Source organism: Panthera leo, chromosome B3, assembly GCF_018350215.1.
Source record: "Panthera leo isolate Ple1 chromosome B3, P.leo_Ple1_pat1.1, whole genome shotgun sequence".
Taxonomy (NCBI): domain Eukaryota; kingdom Metazoa; phylum Chordata; class Mammalia; order Carnivora; family Felidae; genus Panthera; species Panthera leo.
This window is the reverse complement of record NC_056684.1, coordinates 78,852,824-78,865,959: the sequence shown is the minus strand read 5'-3', so window position 1 is coordinate 78,865,959 and position 13,136 is coordinate 78,852,824. Positions and strand designations below refer to the sequence as shown.

The window sequence follows — 13,136 nt, the reverse complement described above, 5'->3', positions numbered from 1 at the left end:
TAATGAAGACAGTGTGGTATTAGTGAAAAAATAGATAACTAGATAAAAGGAACAGCACAGACACCCAAAAGTAAACTCATATAAATATAGTCAACTGATCTCTGACGAAAGGAGCAAAGGCAGTACAGTGGAGAAAGGTAGTCTTTTGAACAAATGGTGTTGGAACAACTGGACATCCACATGCAAAAAAAATAAATCTAGACATAGACCTTACACTCTTCATAAAAATCAACTCTAAATGGATCACAAACCTAAATGTAAAATGCAAAATTATAAAACTCCTAGAATATAAAATAGAGTAAACCTAAGTAACGGTGGATATGGCAGTGACTTTTTGATACAACACAAAAGACCCAAACCCTGAAAAAAAACCAATTGATTGGCCGAGCTCTTTTAAAATCAAAAAACTTTTGCTGTGCAAAAGACAATTCAAGAGAATGAGAAGACAAACCAAAGACTGGGAGAAAATGTTTAGAAGAGAAACATCTGATAATGGACTGTCATCCAAAATATGCAAAAGACTGTTAAACCTCAGCAATAAGAAAATAACCCGGTTAAAATAACCTGGTTCAAGACAGAAGCAATAAGAAGATAACCTGGTTAAAATAACCTGGTTCAAGACAGAAGACTTGAACAGACCTTGACTAAGGAAGATACAGAGAAAGCAAGTATGTATATGAAAAGATGTTCAACATCATACGTCTTTAGGTAATTGCAAAACAATGAGATACCACTATATATCTATTGGAGTGGCCAAAATCCTAGACACTGAACATACCAAAGACTAGCAAGTATGTAAAGTAACTGTTCCTTTATAATCCAGCAATTGTACTTGGTGTTTACTCATGCTAATGAAAATAAAAACCTGCACATGGATTCTTACAGCAGATTTAGTCATAACTGCTGAAACTTGGAAGCTACCCAGATGTCCTTCTACAGAAGAATGGGTAAATAAACTGTGGTACATCAAGACAATGGAATATTATTTATTGAGAAAAAGAAATGAACTGACAGGCCATTAAAAGACATGGGGGAAATCTGAATGCATATTACTAAGTAAAAACAAAAACCAGTTTGAAAAGGCTACATGCTGGATGATTCTAACTATATGACATTTTAGAAAAGGAACAACTATGGAGACAGTAAAAAGATCAGTGGTTGCCAGGAACTGAAGAGGAGAGAGAGAGAAATAGGTGAAGCATAGAGGATTCTTAGGGCAGTGAAACCGTTCTGTATGGTACTACAATGGTGGAAATGTGTCATTACATATCTGTCAAAACTCATAGGATGTACAACACATGAGTCAACCCTAATGTAAGCTATGGACCTGGGGTGATAATGTGTCAATGTACATTCATCAAATGTGGGTAACAAATGTGCCACTATAGTGTGGGATGTTGATAGGGAGATTATACACTTGTTTGAATAGGGAAGTATATGGATACTTTCTGTACTTTTGTTTAATTTTGCAGTGAATGAAAAACTGCTCCAAAAAAAGTTTATAATTTAAAAAATTGAAATGGTGTGGCTGAGTTATCTAATGAAATATCCTGGTGAAAAATGTCAAAATTATTTAATTCCTCAGACTTTTAAGCATATATTTCCATAAAACCTAAAACTATAAAATATAGAGATAAAACATATAATTTATTTTCATATAGATTTATAATTGGGCTTACAATTTATATGATGAAAAACAATAAGAATTGTTCTTTTTTTAAATGGAATTTAAGGTGGTATTAATAATTGAGGCAAAACTGAGACACAAGACAAACCTTGAGAATGTTGACAAGAAATTGAATCGAGTTTTCAAAAAATCTGAACCGACATTTTAAGCAAGGTTTGTGATGAGGTTCAGTTGGAAATGGTTGGTTATGTATTGTGTAATTTGACTCTGTGGAATCCAGCAGTATATGATAAGGTCCTTTTAATTTATTTTCAGGTTTATAACTTTTCTGAGATCAGGACTGTATGTGAAAACAGAGCCATCCTGAAAACTATGAAGAAATATTTCTTTCATTCAAAGGAAAACAAAGTAGAAGGTAAATAATTACTGACAGTTTCTGAGAGCTTTATGCAGTTTCTTTTTCTCTACTAGTTTTTTTCCCCTTCCTATATAATCACTCACAGTTCTTATGTTTTCTTTTTATACAGGGCTAGTGGGCTGAGGACATAAGATACAAAGTGCTAAGGTGATGGAAATATCAGGGCAGATTCTGTCATTAGCTCTATGTATTCTTGTTCATGGGTTGGTACACAAACCACTTGCTCTTTGTTCAGATCTCACCATCTAGAGCGACATAGACAGTGCTTAAATCCATTCATTTGTCAGACATTCAATGATTATTTATTGAGCACTTACTATGTGCAAGGTGCTATTCTGGGATATAATACTAAGCGCAAGATGAATCGCTTTGCCCTCATGGAGATCACTGTTCACTGGAAGAGATGGGTAACAAATAATCACATACAATGTTAAGGGCTAGGAAGAATCAATGTGTAAGAGGGTATATAAGCACTCATCTTTGTGAAGTCAGAGGAAAACTATCCCCTAAGAAGTGAAAATTAAGCTGAAGTTGAAGAATAAACAGCATTTATCTGTTGAAAGAGGGCAGGAAAGAGCAATCTAGGCAGAAAATATTTAGTTAAATATGTTGGCATAGACAGGGCTTAGTATGAGTTTACTGTCAACATGTAACAGTAAATAATGGAATAATTGCTTACACAAATGATACAACTGACTTTGCAGTAAACATGTATTTCAAACTCTAAAATTACTAAATTGGCTCTGTTAGGGAGTTGAAATCATGAGTGGGTCTTTTTATCCTTTATTTCTTATTTTTCTAAATATGGTTGAAATTGTTTCACACAATGGAATATTTTTTGAAAAAACAAACAAAATAATTGCGTTACCTCTATTGTGTTTTACTAAATAGCTTGTATCCTTGCTTCTTTATTAAAAAAATATTTAGTATTCAACATCTTATTTCAATCAACGTAAACTGATTTTTCTCAAAGATACTACATTCTTTTAAATGTTCCCACTTATAACCTATGCCATTCTTGGCACAGAGGATAGCCTTATAAGGGGAAGGGGTGCTGTACCCCTAGAGGGACCTCTCGACCAGTCAGAATGCTCATTATCAGTCCAATTATCCCCTGATAATTGGCCTGCCTGTGGGAATAATAGGCTGGGATGATTTAACTCAGTGCTGACATATTTATATTTATAGCATCCTACACACTGCATTCTAAACTTCTTAACTTTTCTTGAAATAATGGAAGAAACTGATTCTAGCTGTAAGAATACTTTATTTGTTCAATATTTAACTTCCTGTGAACACTGAAGGACACTCCACTGAGACCCAGGGAGCACTCCTTGTTTGTACTAAACTTCGCAGTGTTGGCAATAAATCTCACATAACGTCCAGCTTTCTTATTTTGTCTCTATACAACATTCTCCCAAAAGACAAGTCTCCCTTCTTGGACTCTGTGAAATTTCGTCATAGGATAACACTCTTAGAATGGAGTCACTTGGCTTGTGAATGCTTTACCAACATTTCAACACTTCTGGATGGCTGGCTGATGTCCAAATGAGTGTAGGGAATGGCCAAGGAGAGGAATTGTGACGGAATTTTACAGAGGATAGGGTATTTGCTTTTGTGTGTTTCTTGAAATAATTAGGTTGAGTTAGGTTACGCTCATGGTATATAGTGTTTTAAAGTTTCCAATTTGAGATTCCAGTGTCTTCACTGTATCTTGTGCTAAAATGTGTTAGCAGGATGGGGATGTTTGCATCCTCTAGATCTCCTTTTTTAGTTGCATAAATTTATCTGTTTAATAAATAGTTCATACACTGGCCAGAAACCAAGTGGACAAACTGTACTCACTAACCCTTTAATACTTGGCTCCTTTGTATAATGACCCGGCCCATTATTAGATAATGAAAGAGTGTATGAGAAAGTGGGAGATTATTTATGATGGAAACAAAATGAAACTAATGGGACAAGATTTGAAAGCTGTGATGCATGAAAGGTGCTATGCAGGCAGCTTTGGCACCATGACAAGCAGAGAGAAAGGCTCAGTGGGAAGCAGCAGTGTGAACATGACTATGAAAAAGAAAGAATGGATTTCCTGAATGAATCCTTGCCATCTGGTGTTTGTTTAATACACAATGAAGGTCAAATGGCTACTGATCCTTTTTTCTATAGTCCAGTGACTACAAGAATGAGAGGAATCAATGAGTTTATCGATATGTCTGGAAATGACTCACCATATGATCTGATTGAGTCAATAAAACTGAAGTAACTTGTCATTACCCTTTCAAATGCGGCTTGGATCTATGACTACAGTACTGTTTGTTTGTTTATTTATTTATTTATTTGCCAATTTGCTGGATCCAATGTGATCACTACTTTTTTCAAGATTAATGTTTTAAAGCATTTAATTTTATAGGTGTGTACAATTAATAGGAAGGGTCAGGAAAAAGTCTTTCATAAAGCTGAATGTTTCTCCTATTTTCAAATGGATCTGGTAAACATTTGTTTCTGTTGATTGGTGGTGGGTTAAAGAATTTTTTCTTCCACTCTGCCTTTTATGTGTATGAGATTGATTATACACCTATTTTATGTAATTATTCCTAGGGGACATATTAACTTTTGGTGAAATATGGTTTTTTAGCATTATATGTAAACAGCATACGCTTTGGGAAAGTCATATGTAAGTCAAACATATTACTTTATGTAACATTTTCTTTCCCACACATTGTTCCGGGAGTGTACTCCCCACAGTATGATCCTGGAATTCTTACCCTCTACTACTAAAGATGCAGGGTTTTCTGTTGAGTTCTTTCTAAAGACTAAAATAAAAGATACTTTTCTCACATTAATATTTCTCAGCTGCCATGAAAACAGGGATAGGAGAAGCCAAAAATAGAGGAACCAGCTGTGGGAGGATGCTTTTTTTTTTTCTCTTCAGGACAACTCAGAAAAGTCTTTCAAATTCATTCCATAAAGAGTGTGTTAAAACAAATACTGTTTCACGTGCTTGAATGCTATACTTTAGAAGCTGATATACACTCAGTTGTGACACAGTTAATGTTACCTGACTGTAGTGGTAGTAGGATTGTTAAGTTTGTCTCTCAGATGGATCTATTTAGTATTCTTTATCTCTTCTCTTTTTAAAAAGACTCTTTACTGAAGCTAGTTAATTAAAATAAGAGTTAGGCAATTATGAAAAAAATTCTCTTCTCCCTCAAGTAGACTCAATGTGTTTTATTCTAGATGCCACACATCTTGTTGGTGTTTTGAGTTTTTCCCCGAGCATGAAAATATTACCTGTTTCCCTGAGTATGTTAAAGAAAAAACAAAGACTCACCCATCATTACAGTATGCAAAGGCACCATAGTTAATATACCGACCTCTTTATTTTTTCTATTTTTTCTTTACTTAACTGAGCTAATACTGTAAATACAATTATACAATTTGAATTTTTTTTTTTTTACTTAACAATTTATCTGTGATTTTTATGACCCTGAAGTCTTTTCTCATGCCCAGGTAGATCTGCTTTTCTCTTCCTTTGTGTTCCTACTGCACTGTGAAATTATATTCTGACATAGTACCTTTAGTATTATGTTAGTATATTTTTGTTTATCAACTGTAAAAGCTCAGAAGGCAAGAACCTACATTTTATGTCTTTTGCAACATAAAAAAAAAAATAAGAGTTTACTGATTAAAGGGTATAGACAGAAGCAGATATTCACCTGATCATTAGAATTGCCTATGTAATGAGGATATTAAGACAGAGGATTTTTACAACAGAAATTATGTGCTTCTTGTACTTAGTGAGATTTTGAATTCCATAACACAGAAGGATGCTTAATACCTCAAGATACTTATATTCTATTTGATTGACAAATAAACTGCTTAATAGCTAGGTATGCCTAGCCCTAAAGTATAAAGTCAGTAAATTTGTATGGTTTCATTCTTGGGTACAAAATAATATTAGCTTTTATGACCAACTGGCCATCATTATTTTAAACTAGCATCATTTATATATGTATTTATTTTTTCCAGCTTTATTGAAATATTATTGGCATATAACGCATGTAAGCTTAAGCTGTACAATATAATGATTTGCATACATATTGAAAAATGTTTACCACAATGAGTTTAGCTTACACATCCATGGCCTCACACAATTACCATTTTTTAATATTTATTTATTTGAGAGAGAAAGAGAGACAGAGAGATGAGTGGGTGGGGCGGGACAGAGAGAGAGGGGGGCAGAGGATGTGAAGTGAGCTCCATGCTGACAGCAGCGATCCCAGAGTGAGAGGCTCGAATTCATGAGCCAAAGTTGCACACTCGTCGACTGAGCCACCCAGCACCCCAACAATTACCATTTTTTAAATGAATATGTGGTGTTATCTCTTAAGATGTATATAATGCATCATTGCTGGTTATAGTCACCATGGTGTACATTAGATCTCAGAACTTGCCCATTTTATGGCCAGAAGTGTATACCCCTTGACTGACATATCCCCATTTCCCCTATACCTTAGACCCTGGCAACCACCATTCTACTGTGTTTCTATGAGTTTGGCTTTGTTAGATTCCATATGAAAGTAAGAACATACAGTATTTGTCTTTCTCTGTCTGACTTATTTTACTTAGCATAATGCCCTCAAGGCCCATGAATTTTATCACAAAAGGCAGGATTTCCTTCATTTCCATGAAACTGGCCACCATTTATAGGGTCATGTGCATGCACCAGGCCTTGGAGGCCTCTTGGTAGCAAATGCCAGTAAGGTGGGTTGACAGGCCGACAGGGCTGTGGATGATCTACTTATACTTTTAGATAACTTGGAAGATAACTGGATTCAATTGGGGCTTACAAATCCCAACAGTATAGAAATGATTTTTAGGTTAATTGCCTTGGATTTTCTCAAGGTGAAAGGTGCAATAGAAATGTCAAAATGTGAGTACTGTTATTATATTTTCTGTTATCAACCAATAGCTTTACCTCCTATGACTCATTTATTCAAAAGTTGGCATAAAACTAAGAAGCAGTTCTATATTCAAACTTTGAATAAAGAAAAAGTAAATTTGGGATTTATTCAGCATAAATAAACTTCATCATATAGAATTTTTTTTCAAATCCATGAATTTTAACTGTACGGCTATTTTGCCTGCTGTTCTTTTTTGAAACAAAAAATATGTGGGTACATATTGTTTTAACAGACGGATGTTGGGATTATGCAAATAACTAGTAATTTTAACTATAGGAAATCTTTATTATGTCTCTACTGTGCTTGCTTGTCATTTTTTAGGATGTGATTCATTAGATTAAAAATATGGTTCTTTATCTATTTTCCAAGTCTCCTTTTCCTTTGGATAATAAAGATTGACATTAAAAAATGTGATTTCCCAAAGACATAACCTGATATCAAACATGTTAGCAAAAATATTTGCCTGAGTCACTGAAATCTAGAAATTCTCTATGACCTACAAATGTATAGTCTTACTAAAGATACTGTTTTCTCATAATTCATCTCTCATCTTCGTCCATTGCTCTTGGTACTTAGAATAAACCAAGAAGAACATTAAGGAATTCATGGTTTCCCATAAACACCAATTGCAAGAGAAAGATGGTTGTTTCTTACTTATGCGATTGAATGTTATCAAAATTGACGCCTGTTTCCTCAAGCCCATCCTGAAGAAATTTATGTCTAGAATATGGGTTACTACTTTGTCACATTGAAAAACCACAAAGCTTATCAATTCCATTTTAGAACACCACTGATTTGGGTTACCTGTACCCTTATGCCTCCCTGTGAGAATATTTTGTGTAAGGCTACATTTTCTCAAGAAATATACTCCTTAGTTTATTATGTTATTAGTGGTATTATTATTATTTTGCTCCAGGGCTAGCCCCAAAAGCTGAAAATTGTGTAGTTTTGTACTCTGGAGGAAATGATCAGTAATTAAGTACGATTACTTTCCCTTAGTTCTTTGCAATCTGACTCTTTCATTGGTTGCTGATGATTCTGTGGTGGGAAAGAGAAAGACTACAGGCATGATTGATTAGATCAGAGTGGTAAATTCTACACTTGTAGAATGGACAAAGCCAAATATTAACCTAGGATTTTTATACTGAGTAAATCTGAGCTCTCTGACTCACCTGGAAATTGTCAGACTCACCTAGTCTAACAACTATCAAGTCTTAATCTATTTCTTTCACCATTTTTTTAGGACTCAGGAAAGGATAGAAAACTCAGTGGTGTTGAGGAGTATGTAAATACCTTAGGCCTTTAAGGAAATTCTACTGAAATCAACATAACTAAGGTAAAACTTTTCTTTTTAAAATCTGTCTGTTTTTCAAAATATAAGAATCAGAACATCTTTTAATTTTAATTTTTTTTCAAGTTTTTATTTAAATTAAAGTTAGTTAACATAGAATGTAACATTAGTTTCAGGCGTAGAATCTAGTGACTCATCACTTACATACAACACCCATTGCTCATCACAAGTAGATTTGGCACATCTTAACTAATTATTAATTTTTAAAAATTCTTATAAAAAAGCCCTTCAAGGTAAACTATGCATAGTTTAAATATCTTACCCTTCAAGGCTCATCTGTGCTATGGAGTAAAATTCTTGCTTTATGGAAATGGAATTATGCAAACGTGATAACCTAAACAAGGATGCACTTTTGGCTATTTGCTCTGAAATTCCATCCTTTTCCTGTTTCTCTGAGTTGCATTGACTTAAAGAGTGAATTTCCTGTGTATTTTTAAAAGAAAATATTAAAAATCACTGGTCTTGCATGCCCAAAAATGTGTGTGAATGGATGATTGTGTTTTCTAATAATCTAGGTAGTCAAATGAGAACCTGGTGAGTACTACATCTTTCCTGAAAATCATTTGGCTCAGCTTTTGAACAGAATCTCCTAAGGGCTTTGTTAGAGAGGAAGGTAAATCTCATTTTAGGCTGAGATTGAAATGGAGGATATGTCACTCTGGAAAAAAGTCCATATATATATCTTTTTGTTTGCCTGATGTTTGCTCAGCTAGGGTCCCACCTAATGGGCAATCAACAAAACAAGCCGAGGGAAATTCTAACAGCACAAAAGGCTTGAGTAGGAAGATGGTCAGAGAGGATCAGATAATTAACCCCAAGAAGTTGGGTTCAGTGCCTTTATTGGGGGGATTACAGAGATAAAAGAAGGTCATTTCTCTTGTATAGAGGAAGACGGAAGGGTCAAGAACTTAGAAACATGGAGAGGGAAGAGAACAAGAAAGGACATGGTGCTACTCTTCATTTTCTGCTGTGTGACAAAGGTCAAAATGATGGCACTTCTGGACTTTGAAGAGATGATCTTTCTTTATTGGGATTAAGTTCCCAAAGTCGTATTCACTGAACTTCCTAAAAGTAGCAATGGACATTTCAGAATGAACTTCTAAAGCACAAGGGTCCTTGACTCCATGCTGGAAGTTTCCCAGCTGAACTAAGCAGTAAACAACTACTCTGGATAATTCATTTGACCAAAACTGAATTAAGCAATATGGACTATTTACAGACAGCCTGTAGGGTTGTAACCTCTCAGAATGTCAAAAGACATTCATTACACCTAAAAATAAGACTTCTATATTCTCAACCAAATATACCAAGAATATCTATTCAATAATATCTATAAATCTAAATTCAGAGAATATGGTAATGATTTTTTTCTTATGTATTATACCTATTTTACCTACAATGTCATAGGAATTGGGGTTTTTTTGCACAGTTTTAGAGAGTGCAATCATTTTCTTATAATAAATACCGTAGTTCCTCCACAATCCCATGGAGTATCCCATGCACATGGAACCCAAGTCCAACTGATATATGAAGGAGAATATTTCATTTGATTTAATGACCAATTCTCATTTTATTTTGACCATAGTTTCAATTGGTCTTTATAAAGCCTTTTTTTGAGTCCCAATAAAATCTGTCCATGGAAAAAACCTGCTAATTTTTGTTCTGAGCTCTTGCAAGTTGTTTTGTGTGTGTGTGTGTGTGTGTGTGTGTGTGTGTGTGTGTAATACATGTATATATGTATATATAATACATATATATTATATATAGTTTTTGTTTATATATATAAAATCTTAATATTTTCTATTTTATAATATTGAGGTTATAGTTCTAACTTGAGTTAGGATAAATCAATGAGGACTATATGACGCTGAGTGACCAATTTAAAAGTTCTTGCTGATTACAAAGACACAGATAAATTACTATATATTAATAGGCATGTTTTTTAGATGGGGATATGAATTTTGTAAATATTGACCCATTCTGTTTATCACATTTTTTTTCTTGCTTTTTTCCATATCATAGCCCTATCGAATAAATCTTAGGAATTAGCTACTGTGTTTGAAAAAAAAAATTTAAGTTTGGAAATCCACAGGATTGAAGAAAGTACTTTCTTTCATCACATTTGAATGGAAAATAAGCTTAGGAATTTTACACATCTTTGAATTCTAGTGACATCAACAGTTACAAATCAAGTTTCTTCCCTGCCTTATTTGGGATGTATGCAAACTGAGTTAATATAGTTCGTCATTTTTCACTCAGGGAAATTTTATGACTTCATTTTCAGAAATGAACTCAAATTCAATTCTCCCTTGATTGAGTGACTAAGACAGTGACTTCACCATGGTATATTGTGGAGGAGAAAAAAATATCGATGAGTCACAGAAAGTTTTGATTAAAGCACAGATTTTATTCCACTTAGTGATTCATTTGTGACTTTTCTTTCTCTTTACTGCTTAAAGTGTCTCATTCCCCCTCACTCAAAGCAAGGAGAACAGGGGCTGAAAAAATATGAATGTCTTCTCTCTTCGCTGTAAAAAAGGCAGAGAGGTCAGGATCGTAGAGGAGAGGTTTTCCTAAATGGGTTCTATCCCAGAGTTCTCAGGGTCTCCCTTTTTAAATAATGAAGCTAAGGTAATTATCATGTGGAAAATATCATTTTTTTTCAAGAATCTACAAGAGATCAATTACGGTAAAATCAGGGACAGAATTGGTGCTCTGCTTCTACTGATATTCTTGAGGTAATTACTGAGCTTGTTTCTGTGTGCAGACCAACCCTCCATCTTCTCTTCATGGTGTTATGGCAGCCTCCCTGCCTCACTGGCAACTGAGTTTGCTGATGTTGAGGTTATATCTGTGGGTGCATGTGTGGTGATGGTGGCAAACAATTCATAATAATTTTATTTAGATCAGTGAACAATTTTCTGCTATTTTGACACGGTCTTACCATACTTGGGAAAACATTGTCTGTCCCGAAGTAAATGGTCTAATTCATTTTTTCTAAGAGGATCAGACCTATTAAATTATATATAAAATGTAGAGGGTTTTTTTTTATTCTGAGAAATAAGAGTTTAAGTAACTAGGATAGGCATATAATTTTCGGTTTTATATCACATGATATGATTATATGGTGGAAATATTGTATTTAAGAATGTCAGGGAGAAATGGGCTTGGCAAGCACCATGAGGTTCTTCTGAGGATTTTGAAGCTGTCTTTTGCATTATAAAAAGGAAGAAGATAAAAACGCCTCTGATTGGTCCTCAGGTCATGCTAACAATTAGAAAACGGAATGCATGAAAACTCAACTTTTTTTTCATTCACTCATGTAACAAATATACCAAATACCTTCTCTGTTTTCTGTGAATGATATATTGTTCTGGACTACATGTTAAAAAGCAGATAGGCAAAGTTACCGATATTCTTTGAAGTTGTGTGATTTCTTAAGAAATCACAAATACCTAAGAGAAAATGTAATTTAAAAGAATAAGCTTTATTTCTATTTGTTATATGATAGCATTTCATAATTATAGTCACTAAACTAATATCACTAAACTAATAAAATCTAACCAAATAACAGCATTTTGGGTGGCATAAAAAATAGCATCTAGGAATAGATACAGAAATATGTAAATGAACTAAACTCAACTGTGTGCTAATTGGCCAGCACACCTCCCATTTAACCAACAGTGAGTTATTCCACAAGTATCTGGAAATCAAATGGTGACTGTATAGGTGTAAATGCATTTCCACATTAATTCTCCAATAATAGATAATCTCTAACAAACAGAAACTTGGAAAATAAACAAGTATAAGGGCAGGAAGGATATTGTGTTTGTGATTTTAATAAGTACGATGTTTTTTGTGTTTAGATGCTGTGGAATTTCATCAATCACACAAAGTATAACAAAAGTAAACTTTGACTAAATTTTCCTACACACACTGAGCTTTTGGTGTCACTACAAAGAAATTATTCTAAGGGCAAATATCTACTATGTCTGTTTTATTAAAAAGCATTTTTTTGTTTTTTTGCCCACAGTAACTGCATTATCAATTCAAAGTATGTCATGTCTTTATTCATATGCATTTCCCTGTTTTGCATATATCTATATTTATATAATATATATATACCCATGTATGTATATTTATTTTTTCTACAGTTTTATAATAATACAACATTTCCATCAAGAGTATAAAGAAATAATTGGGATGCATTAAAATATATGATGATAAGTGAAATCATGATTCTTCTATGTAAAAATCTACACAATATTCATAGATCATAGAACTAAAATGGTTCTTAGAGGTGTTTTTAATAAAATCTAATTTGTAGAAATCTTCAATTAAGCAACTGGTACACTATCACATGATTAGCTATATCTACTTTCAAAAAAATTGTATATAGTGTTTTTTAACTTTATATGGCACATAAAGCACTCACATGTAGAAAGAAGAAAATTTCTGATACTGAAATTCAATGTTGTTTCCAAGATGAGCTATTACTAAAACACTGGACAACTAATGACAAAGTCATAGACTTCTCTCATGTTTATTTTTAAGTTTTATCCTCACGGGTATCATAGATTTATAGGACTCCATAAGTGTATAAAGTGTATGTCCTAATGGCTTATTTGTTACATTAAAAAATGAAATTTTACTTCAAAATAAATAATACAGTTTTTAGATATAAAAAAAAAACATCAGTCACAGATCACAGGCATGAAAATGGAAATGTTCTTTTTGTACTTAACTCTTCCTGTAAAACTCTTCTACTTTTCATGT

At 33.6% G+C, this 13,136-nt stretch overlaps 1 long non-coding RNA gene across 2 annotated transcripts in view; it reads left to right on the top strand.

The window, feature by feature from the left end:
- The window catches only part of LOC122221292, a 94,325-nt gene that overhangs the window by 71,843 nt on the left and 9,346 nt on the right, over positions 1-13,136 (top strand). For both annotated transcript variants that reach the window (XR_006203140.1, XR_006203141.1), the window contains exons 4-5: positions 1,943-2,042; positions 8,253-8,345. This is a non-coding gene — a long non-coding RNA (uncharacterized LOC122221292). The remainder of the gene's footprint in view (positions 1-1,942; positions 2,043-8,252; positions 8,346-13,136) is intronic.